A 16,001-nucleotide genomic window follows, 5' to 3' on the forward strand; every position below is an offset into this window, starting at 1 on the left:
CCATTTTAGAAGTAAATGAGATTTGATTGCACAGAGATTTGTCTCTGGAACATCTCTATCTAGACACATTTTTTCCTTACTAGAATGCTTAAAGCTTAACTTCCCTGGTTGTCACTGAACCCCTTCATCTAATCATAATTATTTTTTCATTCAGTGTGCTCTCCCTGTGGATTTAAATTTAAACACGGGGGACCTAAGATATGCTTTCTGAAATGTGTTACTTTCACAGAGAATGACCATTCATCTTCTAGAAGCACAGAGATTTCAAACTTTTCCTTTCCTTATAAAGCCTTCAAATAATATATTAATTCAGAAGAAAATTATTATATTTTATGCTGCTACCAATAAAGGGGATCAAGTTTACTAATTTTTAATTTTCCTAGCATTTTTCTCTCTAAATGAGGCACAGATTGTAGACGGGAAAATTTGATAATCATAGTTGGTTGCTAGCTGCTTTGTTAACACAATCTATTTCTGAGATTTTATGAGATCTGGCTTACAAAGCACGGGCTGATAAATGATTCCATATTTAACCATAATTTACCTGTACTGTGTGGATGAAAATTGTGCTGATGGAGCTGAAACCACCAGAACAGAGATTTTTACATCCCGTAGAATATGTCAACATAGTGCTGAGTGTGAATCACTCACTTGGGACATAAAGTGTTCTTCTCTTTTAGGATCCAGGATTATATCTCAATATAAATGGCTGATGGAAGTCAAAAAACAAGCCCAGTGCACTGCCTGGAGACATGTGATAGTAAAGATAAACTGTGAAAGATGGAATGGCTCCCCTGCCATCTCTTGATGTCACAGAAGTAGTTTTTAAACTCTGTGGGTTGTATGAGCCTGGAACGTAGAGGAACATTCAGACCATATGGAAAAAGATACAGATTCTTGCAAGGAGATAAGAAGCAGCTTTTCCTCTTTAAGGGGATGACTCACCAAGGGAGCACAATACCTGGGCTCCTCTCTGAGGCTTTGCTACCTGTATATTTGTTTGAAAATGAACTTCATCTGAATTGATGAGATCCAGTGTTACAACCTAAGAGAGTTCAGTCAGTGATTCTACTTGTACGGTCACTGGAAAGGCAACGCCAACTCATGTTGACTCCAATTGGCATACAGACTCAACAGACTAATACAATATTTATTTATTATATCCTGCATGCTAAAGAAGACACAGCTTCCAGTGGTCAACACTTTATATTCAGGCTAGGATGGATAATCGATAACTCACCTTCTGGGGAACCAGGAAGTTTTATTTTGCTAGACTGTAAACTTTACATGTGAAGGATCACCTATGTTTTCATCATTAGTATGTCTCTTATCCTTTCTGAAAACTTTAAATAATTTTATTTTGGTCTGGTTTCTTGGAGACCAAGAAATTTCAGAAGCAGTGTAAATTTGGGAAGAGAAGTATCTTGAGGGGAGCATGGTAAAATGGGCAATGGTAGCTGATCTTGCTATAGGGGAAGCTAGGAAGAAGGCCCAGGAGTCCAAATTCCACCCTCATTGTATCAATCCTTAAACCCTGGAAAGTTGTCCCAAGATGCCATTTTGACTTAAAGCTAGGCTACTATCCAGTGTCTTATTAACCTGATGCATATATAGCCAAAAGCAAATCTGACTTTGCTTCATCCCTTTTCTATAAATTCCCATCAAGTTAACCAGATTTGCAGTCATTGCCAATAAATACACCATACCCTGGCCTTTCTCAAGGCCCAAGGCATTTTAGCTGGTGTCCAGGCCAAGAACTAAAATGAGATTTCAAGCCCCTTAAACTGATTCTGGGTCTTGCATTTCAGCTGACAAATGACATTATTCTTGTAGAATTCAGTAAGTGCCAAAGCCCTTATCCTCAAAATATGACGGCTTTGGATGTGGATAAAGGGCTGATTTTCCTAAAAGTTATGTGACTTATACCACACAAAATATTTGGCTACCATTGTCTCAGGCTTACTTGAGGCAACTAAAAAAAAAAAAAAAAAAACATTTTGAGGTGGCAGGTAGCTTGAAAATCATGGTGCTCTTTGCATAATACTATGAAATATGAATGCATTTAATTCTAACATTTGGACTAGGAACAACTTTACTAGCAGAAAATGATGATATTAGAGGTATGCAACATATAATCACAGCACACAAGCATGCAAACAGCAAGCTCTTGAGGGAAGCACGATCTGTTGTTTCCGAGTTTGGCCATTAATATTCATTTGCTGCTTGTTCATTTGTTTTGTTGTCTGCCTCACAGACGAGCAGTAGAAACCACCAAAGGTTTAGGAAAAATTTATGTAACGAAAATTTAAAGTTGAAAACATTCTATCCATTAAGTTATTATTTCCTCTAAATTGGCAAGACTGCCATTATTCAATTTCAGCTGCGAAAAATCTTGGATCTGCCTGTGGAACATTGAGGCTGTTTGGGAAAGTAGTTTGAAAATTACAGATGGAAATTGGTTTAATGCAGGTTAACAATTTGAAAGGCAGGGTCAGACACACCCAGATCTTAGTCCACACTCAGTCTTACCAGCTGTGGGATTCTGGGCATATCCCTGAATCTTTCTGTGCCAAAATTTCTCTACTGTGAAATGGCTATCATCATAATACCTTAGAATTGTGTGCTATGTGAGGTAGCATATTCTTAAAGACTGTTTATTTTGAGCAAAAGAAATCTGCTTTGGGTAAACTGAGCAAAATAGTGTTTTTGGAAAGATGTTGGGACTTGACGATATCCATGAGAACCTGAAGAATCAGGCTTGGGAATGGGGTTGGACTGACTCAGTTCTGGGGGCTCAGAAGTAGAAAAGATAGAAATAGTTTTGTAACTGCAACTCCAGTCCAGTGGTGTGCAATCAAACTGAGTGGAATTTTGCCACTATCCGGCTCTCTGATCTTGTTTGAAATACTAGGGAAGGAACATCTAATTGGTCTAGACTGGGTCACAAGGGCACTTCTCGTTCAGGAGTAGGGAGAACCTTTGATTACAGTTTCTTGTCTTCAGGGAGCTGCTCTTGTGTTTTGGCCACACCACACAGCATGTGAAGCCTCAGTCCCCTGACGAGGGGTTGAACTGTGCCTCCTGCATTGGAAGTGTGGAGTCCTAACCATCAGACCACCAGGGAGATTGCCATGGTCATTTATTTATGTGTTTAATTTTCAGTCAGAAAGTTTGAAACAGTAAGCCCATAATCAACACAGGGTGAAGACCAGCCGCGGAAAATCAGCTTATATTGACTTACAGAGCTCCTTGGGATCCTTGTTAGAACAGTGAGGCGACCCGAAAGGCAGGCCTCTGCTACTTATGACTGCTCCATTAGATAATATGCACCTCATGCCCTGAAATTACATCACATAGGTGCTCCATGTGGGTTACAGTTCTGTTTTTGTTTGTTTTTAATTTTTATTTTATATTGGAGCTTCAATGATTAAAGATGTGTTAGTTTCAGTTGCATAGCAAAGAGATTCAGTTATACATATATATGTATCTATTCTTTTCTAAATTCTTTCCCCATTTAGGTAGTTACAGAATATTGAGCAGAGTTCCCTGTGCTATACAGTAGGTCCTTGTGGATTATCTATTTTAAACACAGCAGTGTGTGCGTGAGGTATTCTAATACCTCTTCACTGGAAGTGCTATTCTAACGAAGAAAAATGGTTGGAAGAGAAAACTAACGCATGTGTTCTAAAACAAAAATGTCTTTTCTCCAGCTTTTCTGAAGTGTAGTTGACAAACTGTAATGTTTAACAAGTACAATATGATGATGTGATACCTGTGTACACTGAGAAAGAATTATCATAATTGAATTAAATAATGCATCAATCACCTTAAATATTAGTCACTTAGTCATGTCTGACTCTTTAGGACCCCATGGACTGTAGCCCACCAGGCTCCTCTGTCCATGGAAATCTCCAGGCAAGGATACTGAAGTGCATTGCCATTCCCTTCTCGGGGAGATCTTCCCAACCCAGGGATCAAACCTGGATCTCCCACACAGTAGGGAGATTCTTCACCATCTGAGCTACAAGGGAAGCCCATTACCTTACATATTTACTTTGAGTGCATGTCTGTGTGTGTGTGTGTGTGTGTGTGTGTGAGCACTTAAGTTCTACTCTCTTCACAAATTTGATTTGTCCAAAAGCATTATCAACTCTAGTCACTATTAAACAAAAATGTCTTCTCTATAAGGAGTAATGCAAGGTACTCTGTGTATGGTTTTTATCCTCACCTTCCCACTTCGTTGGCAATTGGATGATCCACAGTAGATGGAGTTGACTTAGGATGCTGCATAATGTTCTAATATTTTGATACTAGCCAGGGATTTTTAAGTGTCAGAAGCCCAGATATTAGTGGTTTTCCATCTCCCTAGAATGAGAACATGATTCACCCACAAAGGAGATTTGGATGCCGTTCCTTCAAGAGGAATCGAAGGATTCCTAAAGATGCGGTTTCTCAAAGCTAGGGCCCATAGAATTACCTAAGTTAGAGTAACTTTACCTAGTGAATTATTTTAGAGATCTCCAGGGACATGTGGCCACTTACATCATTGTTTCCAAGGATATTGAAGATCTTGATGATCTACATTTGGAATCACTTTTCTGTTCTTTTAAATATGTATCTTTTGATAGCTATTTTCAGAATAACCATTGCCAAACACACACACACACACACACACACACACCCCAAAACAACCTGTACCCTTTTTTAAAATTCTCTGCTAACTACAAACTAAATCTACAAATATCGTTTGGCAAGCCGGAGTCATCACAATATGATAGTTTCACCGTTTCTCCTGGAGTGACGGGGAAAATTCATGCTGTGGGCACATTTTCTTGACAAATGTACTCTGACACTCTCCTTTTAGCGCCCCGCCCCCCCAACTTCTGGTTTACCCTAATTTTTGTATTTGCTAAACCACAGTTCAATTTTATGCTTATACACTTTTGTACTTTAAGGAGAACTTTCTAATTATGGCCTTTTAAATTCCAACAACCTGTATTCTAATATCAACATTTTAAAATAGAGTAATTCTTCATTTTCCCCCATTGTAATTCAGATAACAATGCAGGGTGGACACTCCCTATAGCATACCATACATTTACCCCATTTCAACTTTGTGACCAAATTCACCACATCACCTCTAGAGTTCTTCATTCAATTATCAGGACTCTACTGCATTTATGATTGATTTGATGGGGAACTCAGGGCCCATCAGAGCTACAGGGTCTGTATCTCCAGCTTTCTTTTTCTTTCTTAAATAAAAAAAAGACTTTGGTTTTTCACAGCCTGACCCATCTATTCAAAAGTTTGTTCCATTAACTCTTTTAATAGTCTCTTCTCCAGGGCTCTGATGAGATTAAAGTCATTTCCACCCTAGAGGCTCGAGGGCTGCTGCCTTTCACCATAATTCACTGGCTCCAGCTAAAGGGCAGGGGAGGGAGGGATGAGTGGGGGTTATTGCAAGGCTAGGCCATGCTTTCTAGACTGCGGGGTTATTGAAGAGGTGAAATAGTGCGTTTTTGTTGTTTCTTCTTAGATCTTGGTTAATATTTACTTTTGTCTCTCCTGTCCCAGAATGTAGGAAGAGAGGCCTCCATCATAGTCTATATAAGATATGCTGTGCTGTGCTTGATCGTTCAGTAGTGTCCGACTCTCTGTGACCCCATGGACTGTAGCCCACCAGGCTCCTCTGTCCTTGGGATTCTCCAGGCAAGAATACTGGGGAGGGTTGCTATGTCCTTCTCCAGGGGATCTTCCCAACTCTGGGATCGAACCCAGGTCTCCTGCATTGCAGGCAGACACTTTACCATATGAGCCACCATGGAAGCCCATAAGATAGGCTAGGAGAGATTTAATCTTCCCATATTCTTTTCTATAACTTTGACAGAGGCCTGAACTTCCACAACTAGTCATTCATTCCCTCAATTTAAAGTTATCTAAAATTTTTAGTCCAATACAGTGTACTGAATTTTATGAGCCATTTTTGTTTTTGTTGTTCAGTTGCTTAGTCATGTCTGACTCTTTGCATACCCTTGGACTATGGAATGTCAGGCTTCACTGTCCATTGCTATTTCCCGGAGTTTGCTCAGATTCATGTCCACTGAGTCAGTGATGCTGTCTACTTATCTCATCCTGTGCCACCCCCTTTTCCTTTTGCCTCCAATCTTTCCCAGCATCAGGGTCTTTTCCAGTGAGTCAGCTCTTTGCAATAGGTGGACCAAGTACTGGAGCTTCAGCTTCAGCATCTGTCGTTCCAATGAACATTCAGGACTGATTTCCTTTAGGGTTGACAGGTTTGATTTCCTTGATGTCCAAGGGACTCTCAAGAGTCTTCTCCAGTACCACGATTCAAAGTCATCAGTTCTTCAGTGCTCAGCCTTCTCTTTGATCCAGCTCTCACATCTATACATGACTACTGGAAAAACCATAGCTTTGACTATAAGGACCCTTGTTGGCAAAGTGACAACTCTGCTTTTTAGTATGCTGTCTAGGTTTGTCATAGCTTTTCTTCCAAGGAGCAAGTATCTTTGAATTTCATGACTGCAGTCATGGTCTCCAGTGATTTTGGAGCCCCCAAAAATAGTCTGTCACTGCTTCCACTTTCTCCCCATCTATTTGCCATGAAATAATGGGACCAGATATATGATATCAGTTTTCTGAGTGCCACGTTTTAAGCCAGCTTTTTCAGTCTCCTCTCTCACCTTCATCCAGAGGCTCTTTAGTTCCTCTTCACTTTCTGTCATTAAAGTGGTATCATCTGCATATCTGAGGTTGTTATTTCTCCAGGACATCTTGATTCCAGCTTGTGATTCATCCAGCCTGGCATTTCACATGATGTACTCTGCATATAAGTTACATAAATAGGACGACAATATACAGCCTTGTCATAATCCTTTCCCAATTTTGAACCAGCCAGTTGTTCCATGTATGAGTCATTAGAATTTAATTAAAAATTTTATTTTACACTTACTGGATAGCAGACCTTGAGCCAGAAAGATGAGAAGAGTCAAAGAATACTAGGTTTCTGAGTTAGTGTAGAGGTAGCAGTGTGTTGGAAAAGCCAAGGAGTTGACCATGGTAGTTTTTACCAAACTCAATTGTATATAACTCCTGGGTCAGGAAGATCCCCTGGAGAAGGGAATGGCAACCCACTCCAGTATTATTGCCTGAAGAAGTCCATAGACAGAGGAGCCTGGTGGACTGCAGTCCATGGGGTAACAAGGAGTCAGACAGGACTGAATGACTAACATACACACACACACACAAACACCTATGGTATTTAATACAGAGCTGGTCACTCTCTATTCCCTACATTCAAATATTGCTCTGGATTCCTAAAACCATGGACACTATTTTCTAGTTCTTCGAATTAAAGCTTATCAATCACTGTAGTCAAAATATGTCCTAGTCTTTTTTTGACATAATTGTACACCCTATTTAATCTCTTTTTCTGGCACAATTGGTAAGGCAATTTCAGAAAAGATTTCCAAAGGAGAAGCCATATGCGCTGCCAGTCCACAAATAACATCAGAAATGCCAAGGAGTTACAATCCAAATGAAGTAAACTTCGTTTCCATCCAAAAGACAGTCACTAGTTGAGGACTCACCTTTCTGGCATAAGAAACTGGAAATCTAAAAAAATATATGAAGCAGCTGTAAAAAGCAGTAAGGGACTATGCAGAAAGGAAAACAAATGAGGTGAGCTCTAAAACAATTTTTGGAATGCAATGAAGAGATGGGAACACATTCAGAGTACACTTGTCTTGCTAGGTTTCCAACAATCAGAGTTTGGTGAGGATAAGGAGGTTTAATTTGTTGGACAGAGCACCTGAGAGGAGGGATTACACGGATTAAGGACTTTAGAAACCAGCACGGAAGTTCCTTTGAACAGGTTGCTGAATTTTAAGTTTTACACTTGTTGGGTAAGATAAGGCTGAGCAATGCACAAATGTCGTTAAAAAAGAAAAAAAAAAAAAAAAAAAAACTGAGAGCTGCATGCTGAATAATTCCCAGAGAGAATTGGATATGCTCAAGTTCCAATCAGTCAGATTAGACAGAACTCAGAAAGTTCACACTTTAATAGTGGGGGTAAAATAGATAGAGACTTGAAGGTATTCTAGGCATACCTTAACAACATATATAGTTCTAAGGGGACTCCGTATAATTTAACTGCCTGCCCAAACCAAACTCAACATTCTTCCAAAGAAAGCAACCAAATTCAGTGTTCAAAAATGTAACATTTACAATGTCAATCATCCAATTGAAAAACAAACAAATAAACAAACACACCAGGGAATTATATGTGACCCATAATTAAGAGAAAAATCAAATAATAGATGTAGATCTGAAAACGAAAGAAAGGATAGATCTAAATATAAATACTAAAGCTATAAAACCTATAGGAAAAATGCATAGAAAACATTTGTCTTTGGGGATAGACAAATATTTTTTAGACAAGGTAAAAAAATACTGGAAACATAACAACGGCGATTTGTATTTCATCAAAATTTTGAGTTCCTGCTCTTTGATCTCTTTGATAGACACCACTCATAAACTTCAGAGACAAGCCTTGCAATGGGAAATCAGATTTATAGCACATTTGGCAAGGGATTTATCTCCAGGATAAATAAATAAATAAAACTCTCACAACTCAATAATTTTAAAAGCGTAAGTTTTTAAAATAGGCAAAATGTTTGAACAAACATTTCACAAAGGAAGGTATAGTAACGGTCAACAAACACACAGAGAAATGCTCAACATTATTTGACTTCAGGCAAATACGAGTTTAAACCACAAGGTTACCACTATATACAGACTAAAGTTGAAAAAAGTGACAAGTTTTGATGAGAATTTAGAACAACTGAACTCCTACGTATTAGTTTAGGAATATAAAATTGTTGAACCACTTTGAAAAATACTTAACAATCTCTTATAAAACTAAATATATACTCACTATATAACTCTTCAATTGTACAAGAGGCATTTATTCAAGAGAAATGGAAACATTTGTTCACACAAGATCTTATAAAAGAATATTCATAGAATCTTTACTTATAATAGCCAAATACTGAAAATTAACAAGTGAATAGATAAACAGATTATAGTAGGCTTATTCAGTGGAGTATGGATCAGTAATAAAACTGAAAGAGCTATTGAACATGGAACAACATGGACAAATTTTAAAAGCATTGTACTGAAAGAGACAGGTTATATACAAAAGAATAAATACCAAGTGATTCAATTTAGACGAAATTCTTAAACAGGCAAAATGCATCTATAGTGACAGAAAGCAAATCAGCGGTTTTCTGCATCATGATTGAGGGCGCATTGACAACAAAAGGGAACAAGGGAAATTTTGAAAACTATGGAAATATGATGTATCTTGATTGGCATGGTGATTACACTGATCTATATATTTGTCAAAACTCATTGAATCATATGCTTTAAATTGATGCTTTTTATTGTTGCTAAATTATATATCACTAATGTTGATTTTTAAATTAACAAGAAAAAAGCAAGGAGTGGGGTTGTCTTAAAAAAAAACAGTTTATTCTCAAGTTTGCTACTGCTAAGTCACTTCAGTCATGTCTGACTCTGTGCAACCCCATCCCTGAGATTCTCCAGGCAAGAACACTGGAGTGGGTTGCCATTTCCTTCTCCAATGCATAAAAGTGAAAAGTGAAAGTGAAGTCTCTCAGTCATGTCTGACTCTTTGCGACCCCATGGACCTCAGCCCACCAGGCTCCTCCATCCATGGGATTTTCCAGGCGAGAGTACTGGAGTGGGGTGCCATTGCCTTCTCCGATTCTCAAGTTTAGCTTGTCATTAATTTGTGGGACTTGTGAATACAATAGAAACAGAAGTTCCTATATGCTTAAAGACTTATGAAGCATCGTATCTAGGTACTAAAACTTACATAGGTTATGTTCTTAACCTGCTACCTTTACTCTAATACATTTATTGCAACCTGGAAGCCAAACCTGAATGCAATGTTCTTGGCGCCCTCAGACTCTGGGACATTGTTATATGGACTTCTAGCCAGTTGTCTTTCTACCTACCTGTGTTTCACATAATCATAAGGATATCTCAGCTTTTATGTCCAGGTTCCGTCCACATAGCTCGTAAACACCTTTGGGGCATCTTTGTGGAGGCTCACACTGAAAATGGAGAGATAAACCCGAGGGCAAGGCACACACAGGCTCTGCATGTCAGCCTGGGGCGACTGGGTTCACAAATTAGCGTCTTAGGAGCATGTTGATCTGGAGGGGCCGTGGGATCCAGTTGAGCACTCATCCTGACACCAGGCATGCCTGTGAGGAGGCGGTGCTTAGATGACAGACAGGACCTTGAATGCAGCGTTCCAGCCTGATCTGAGAACAGTTCAAAGGGCAGGCGTCTCACATAGTTTTGCTAGGAAACTGTCACTAGGCTTCCCCTTCCTCATTCTCAAAATAAGGGGGAGGAGAAGCAGTGGCAGAGGAAATAAGCCTCATCTAAGCCCTGTATAACTGATGCTTAAAATATCAAACCAGAGGAGGTAGCACGTTCGGCCTAGGAAAGAATAGGTACATTTATTTAGAGCAAGAGACTGTTCCAGATATTTGTGAGGGGCAGCATGTAGCCTTTTCTGGTTTTTAGTTCAGTATCTAAAACTGTGTGGATGCTAAAGCAACTATGTCAAGCTTTACGAATTTAGGAATCTTTTTAGTACATGAAAAAGAATTCTTCTTTCCAATCCTCCTTTTGCCTTCCATCAACTCTTCCTTCCTCCCTCCTTCCTTCTTTAAGCATGATTTGAACCTATAATTGGCACAGGTCTTTATAGTAATAGCTGAGGAAAATAATATAACCCTTGGTGGTACCTGTTCCTCACAGAAACCACAAAACAGTGGAGTGAAGTGTTAACATATGAAAAATAAGATGAAGCATATTATGACGCAATATGTTATGGGCTACAAAGTCTGGGGAGAGAGCTTAGTGTGAGTCAGCATAGGTAGAAAATACTCTGATATGTAAGTTGATCAGTAAATGGAGTGAGGAAAGTTGAGTAAGGACTAGGGAGTTGGAGGCAAGGGACACCTCCAGGAGGAAGTGACATCAGCAAAGATGTGATTCCGGGAGCAAACTTGGTAGGTTTTAGGGAAGTAGATGAATCAGGCAGCTCGGCAATAGGTGAATACACAAGTCAAAGAAAGTTTTAGGTTATAAAACTAGAAACTTGAATATGAACTTTGAAAGTCAAGTTGGGGAAAGATTATAGAAAACATGTCCCTATATTAAGTATACAATCACTAACAATTAAGACATCTGGTAGCACCTGAAAGTTTATAAAATCTTGTTCTCATGCATTACTTAAGCTGGTCTTTATGAACTTTGCAGAAAAATCAGTAAAAGAGAAAAAAAAAGTTTTAAAGAAGAAAATAACTTGTATAGAGCTATGTATGGTGGAATTAAGATTCAAGCCAGAGTCTCTTGGCTTTATGACTTAAATTCGTACATTAAATTAAACACTACCTCCTAAATTAAGCATCTCCTGATTCCCCTCACTAACATCAGTTTCATCTTTAATAGCGCACTTCATCTGTGTATTCATTCTGTTTCCTCCACTGGTTTGTAACTCTCCTGATGTTTGGAATCATATCTTCCACTTCTTTTCTGTCTTACATAGTGCTGAACTCCTAAAGGATATTCATACATTAATTATTAATGAATGAAAGAAATAATGAGTGCCCAAAGTAATGAGCTGATATATGAGAAGGACCTGGAACAAACTGCTCATTACTATCTGGTAAACTATTTAGACATGCCAGTGCCTATGATTCAGAGATTTTTAAATTTTTCTAGGGTAGAACTGAGACACTGCTATTTCTTACTTGCTATTGTGTTTCTCTACACATGGCAGAGGTTAGCATCTAAGCTTCCTAGTACATGTGTTTGAGGGGAGCTGGGGACCTTCCTCAGATGGAAATATGAACGATTCAATTCTTTCAGGACAGAAGTAGAGTATATATAATTTCAGTAAATGAAACAAAAGTAGCCAAGGCTTCTGTAGTTACAGGTCTCAGATCTTTGGATGAGTGTGCTTATGACGGGTCTGGAAAATAAAAGAGGGATGATCTTTTTTCCCCTCTTGTCTTTGTAATATTTCCAGGAATGTGCCATTAGATAACAGCATACATCATTTAGCAGAGAGCACTAACAAACAGTGTAGTGAGAGGCTGCTATCTGGCCTGTCTGGGCGGTGTGAGTACCAAGCAGGAACACTGATGTTCATTCCAGGTTCTGTGCCTGGTACATACCGGAGAGCACCCAGGAGAGCCAGTGAGACAGAAGGAAAGGGAGGTGTTCGTTTCTAGACCACAATGCGGGCGAGCGATTTATCCTTAAGCTCATCCAACACCATCCCCAGAATATTTCTGTCCTAGTATGGCTCCAAAAGCTTTAGAAGCATAGTGCAAAGGCCTGATGGTAACAGCTGTTAAAGGCTCCCTGCAGATGGAAATGAAAGCCAAGCTAGCATGCACATGGGAAGGAGATTATCAACCAAATATGCGGATTTCTCCCTGGATCTTTGTATCAAATGTGTGTTTCCCGAATAATAATGTTGTCTTTCACTTCTGTCATGTCTTTCTGTCCAAAACTCCAAGACCGTCTGTCATTTTTCCATTTATTGGGAAGGAGGGAAGATAGAGCATAAATATTTTGTAGTGTGACCAGCCGTTTCAGTTTGACTGCGATTATTGGTCACCATAATTTCTCCCAGGATTGTTGTTTATAAATTTATATGACACAAATTATTCATATTTGCTAAAAAACTAGAGAGCACACACACACATACTGAAAATGCTTAATGGATTATCAAGTCTTCATTCTACAAGATGAAAAGTACTATAAATGTCAATATATTTAAAATTATTGAACTGTACACTTTAGGTTGCTTAACATGTTAAGGTTTTTGTTAGTGATTTTAATCCCAGTTAAAAATAAAATCTAAAGAATTTAGAACCAGGGCTTCCCTGGTGGCTCAGTGGTGAAGAATTTGTCTGCCAATGCAGGAGACAAGGGTTTGATCCCTGATCTGGGAATATCCCACATGCCACGAAGCAACTAAGCCCGTATGTACTGCAACTGTTGAACCTGTGATCCAGAGCCCAGGGGCCACAGCTCCTGACGTCTTCACCCGCTAGCGCCCGTGCTCTGCAACAAGAGAGGCCACCACGGTGAGAAGCCGGCGCACCGCATCTAGAGAGTAGCCTCCGCTTTTGGTAACTATAGAGAAAATCCCGTGCAGCAATGAAGAGCCAGCACAGCCAGAAATAAATAAGTAAACGTTTTTTGAAAACTTTAGTGACAAAGTTAAAAACTCAAGAAAATAAAAAGCATCACTCTGTTATCCAGATATAAATAACTTATATTGTCTAGCAATAAAAATACATATATCATTTTTATAGAATTATATTATATAATTATATTTTAATAAGTATTTTATATGAAATATATGTTAATATATTTGAATTTATGGAATTCTGTGTTTGTATATACACACACGTAGATATGTTTGTAGGCATACACCCACGCCCCACCGCCCACACATACACATCAGTTTGTTATCTGATTTTCAGTTTTCATACAATTTAGCATAGGTGTTTTTCAGGACTATTCTGTATCTATAACTATGCCCTGTGCTGTGTTTAGTCACTTAGTCATGTCCAACTCTTTGCAACCCAATGGATTGTAACTCACCAGCCTCCTCTGTCCATGGGATTCTCCAGCAAGAATACTTGAGTGGGTTGCCATGCCATCCTCCAGGGGATCTTCCCATCCCAGGGATCAAACTGGAATTTCCTGCATTGAAGGTGGATTCTTTACCAGCTGAGCTACCAGGGAAGCCCATCTATAGCTATAATTATTCTTAAAAGCTTCATGATGTTTCATTGTAAAACTATTCAACCAATCTCCATTGGTTGTATTCAGGTCCACACATACAAATCAGATTTTTGCTCTTAAAAATAGAGCTGCAAATATTAGCATCATCACATATACTGAGGATTATCTAATTATTCATTGATGACTTTAATGTCCACATAGCTTATCCTTCCCAAATCCAACTATCTTAAATTGAAAAGTGATAGTTGCTTAGTCACGTCCGACTCTTTGTGAATCCATGGACTATATAGCCCTTGGAATTCTCCAGGCCAGAATACTGGAGTGGGTAGCCTTTCCATTCTCTAGGGCAATCTTCCCAACTGAGGGATCAAACCCAACTCTCCCGCATTGCATGTGGATTCTTTACCAGTTGAGCCATGAGGGAAGCCTAAGAATACTGGAGTGGGTAGCCTATCCCTTCTCCAGTGGATCTTCCTGACCAAGGAACTGAACTGGGGTCTCCTGCATTGCAGGCAGATTCTTTACTAGCTGAGCTATCAGGGAAGCCATTATCTTAAAATGGATTTCCCCAAAGCGGATTCTGAAATGAAGATTTGGGCATAAGTGATTTATCTGGGATATGATCCCAGGAAGCCCAGTTGGGAAGCAGCACCAAGGAGGAAAAGTCAATAACAGGTGGATTATTGAGTGGGTTTCATGTTTGGGGCCTGGGGCCCAATACAACTAAAGACCTTCAGAGAGACTATAGAACTGACTTTACAAGTGTGTGTCAAAGAGCCAGTCAACTGGGGAATTTATCCACTAATTCTCTTCCCCTATTGATTAAGAGTCAATTGAATCCCCACCCCAAGAAGGCCAAGGAAATGCTTGTGTCCAGAGAACACCCAGGCAGGGAGATGCAGGAAAGCATCAGCATTCCGAGAATGTCTAGGGTAGCCTCCAGGATGGACCAAAGAGACACGGAAGTGTGTCCACATCTTCTGCTCCCCTGCACTCTCACAGTGTGACTTCCTCTTCTCTGATGATGTGGTGTTCCCTGCCTAGGCTCCTGTTGCCAGCAACATCAGCACCACTTCCGTAATATCACACCCTCAGCTCCCTCCTGTCTTTCTCATTCCCTTCAGTACCTGCCAACAGGACAACTCTTCGGCCAGTTGGAACCTGTGACACATTGATTCAACTACCCTTCCACTGGCACTTATCTCCTGCAAGTCAACATGTCTATTCTTCACTATCATTCTAATCACTCCTTTTGCATATTTCTTCAACTCCTGTACCTGCCTCTTTAAGAACTGAACTAGCCTGGCAAAACTCCTTTCCTTAGTTAAATCCAAATTTCTGTCATCTCTGTGCATGGACTCATGTTGTCTTCTATCTTCTCTTCTTCTGAAACCCCTCATATCCATTCCATGCTCACATTCAGCTGATTATCATGTTCTATTATCATGTTTCTTCAAGAAAATGAATCATTCAGAAGAGAACTTTCTAAGCTCCCACCATGACCATCTCCCAGCTGCATCAGTGTCCCTCTGTTACTGTTAGTCTGGACAAGCAGCTTAAGGTCATGTCTCAGGGCTGAGTTGTGTCCTAGATCTTATGCCCTCTTGCTTTCCTGAGAACATAATCGATTCCTTGTTCATTCTCCTGCATCACCAACTTTTACCCTTCCCTTTTAGATCACTTTTATCAGGACATAAACATGGGAAGTATTTCGGCCATCTTAAAAATACCATCCTGGGACCAGATGCCCCTCTAACGTATGCCTATTTTCTTTGTTCTGTTATAGTAACCACTCTGCCCAAATAGCCACACTTACTACCTGCAATTTTTCTCCTTATCTTGACTCACTGACTGTTAAGTTTCCATTGCCACCACTCCATCAACACTTCTCTTGTAAATGGCACCAGTGGAATGCATCTTATGAAATATAATGGCTAATTCTCCCCCTCACCTTATTTGACTCTTAGATGTATTTGAGTCATTTGATTGCTTTATTTTCCTTGAGATATGTTCCTCATTTGGCTTCAGGAACAGTTTGATTTTCTGGCTATCATCTTATCACATTGATTTTTCCTTCTCACTATCCCACCTTATCTCCACAAATTCTCAGATTG

This window comes from Dama dama, chromosome 14, assembly GCF_033118175.1.
Source record: "Dama dama isolate Ldn47 chromosome 14, ASM3311817v1, whole genome shotgun sequence".
NCBI classification, from domain to species: domain Eukaryota; kingdom Metazoa; phylum Chordata; class Mammalia; order Artiodactyla; family Cervidae; genus Dama; species Dama dama.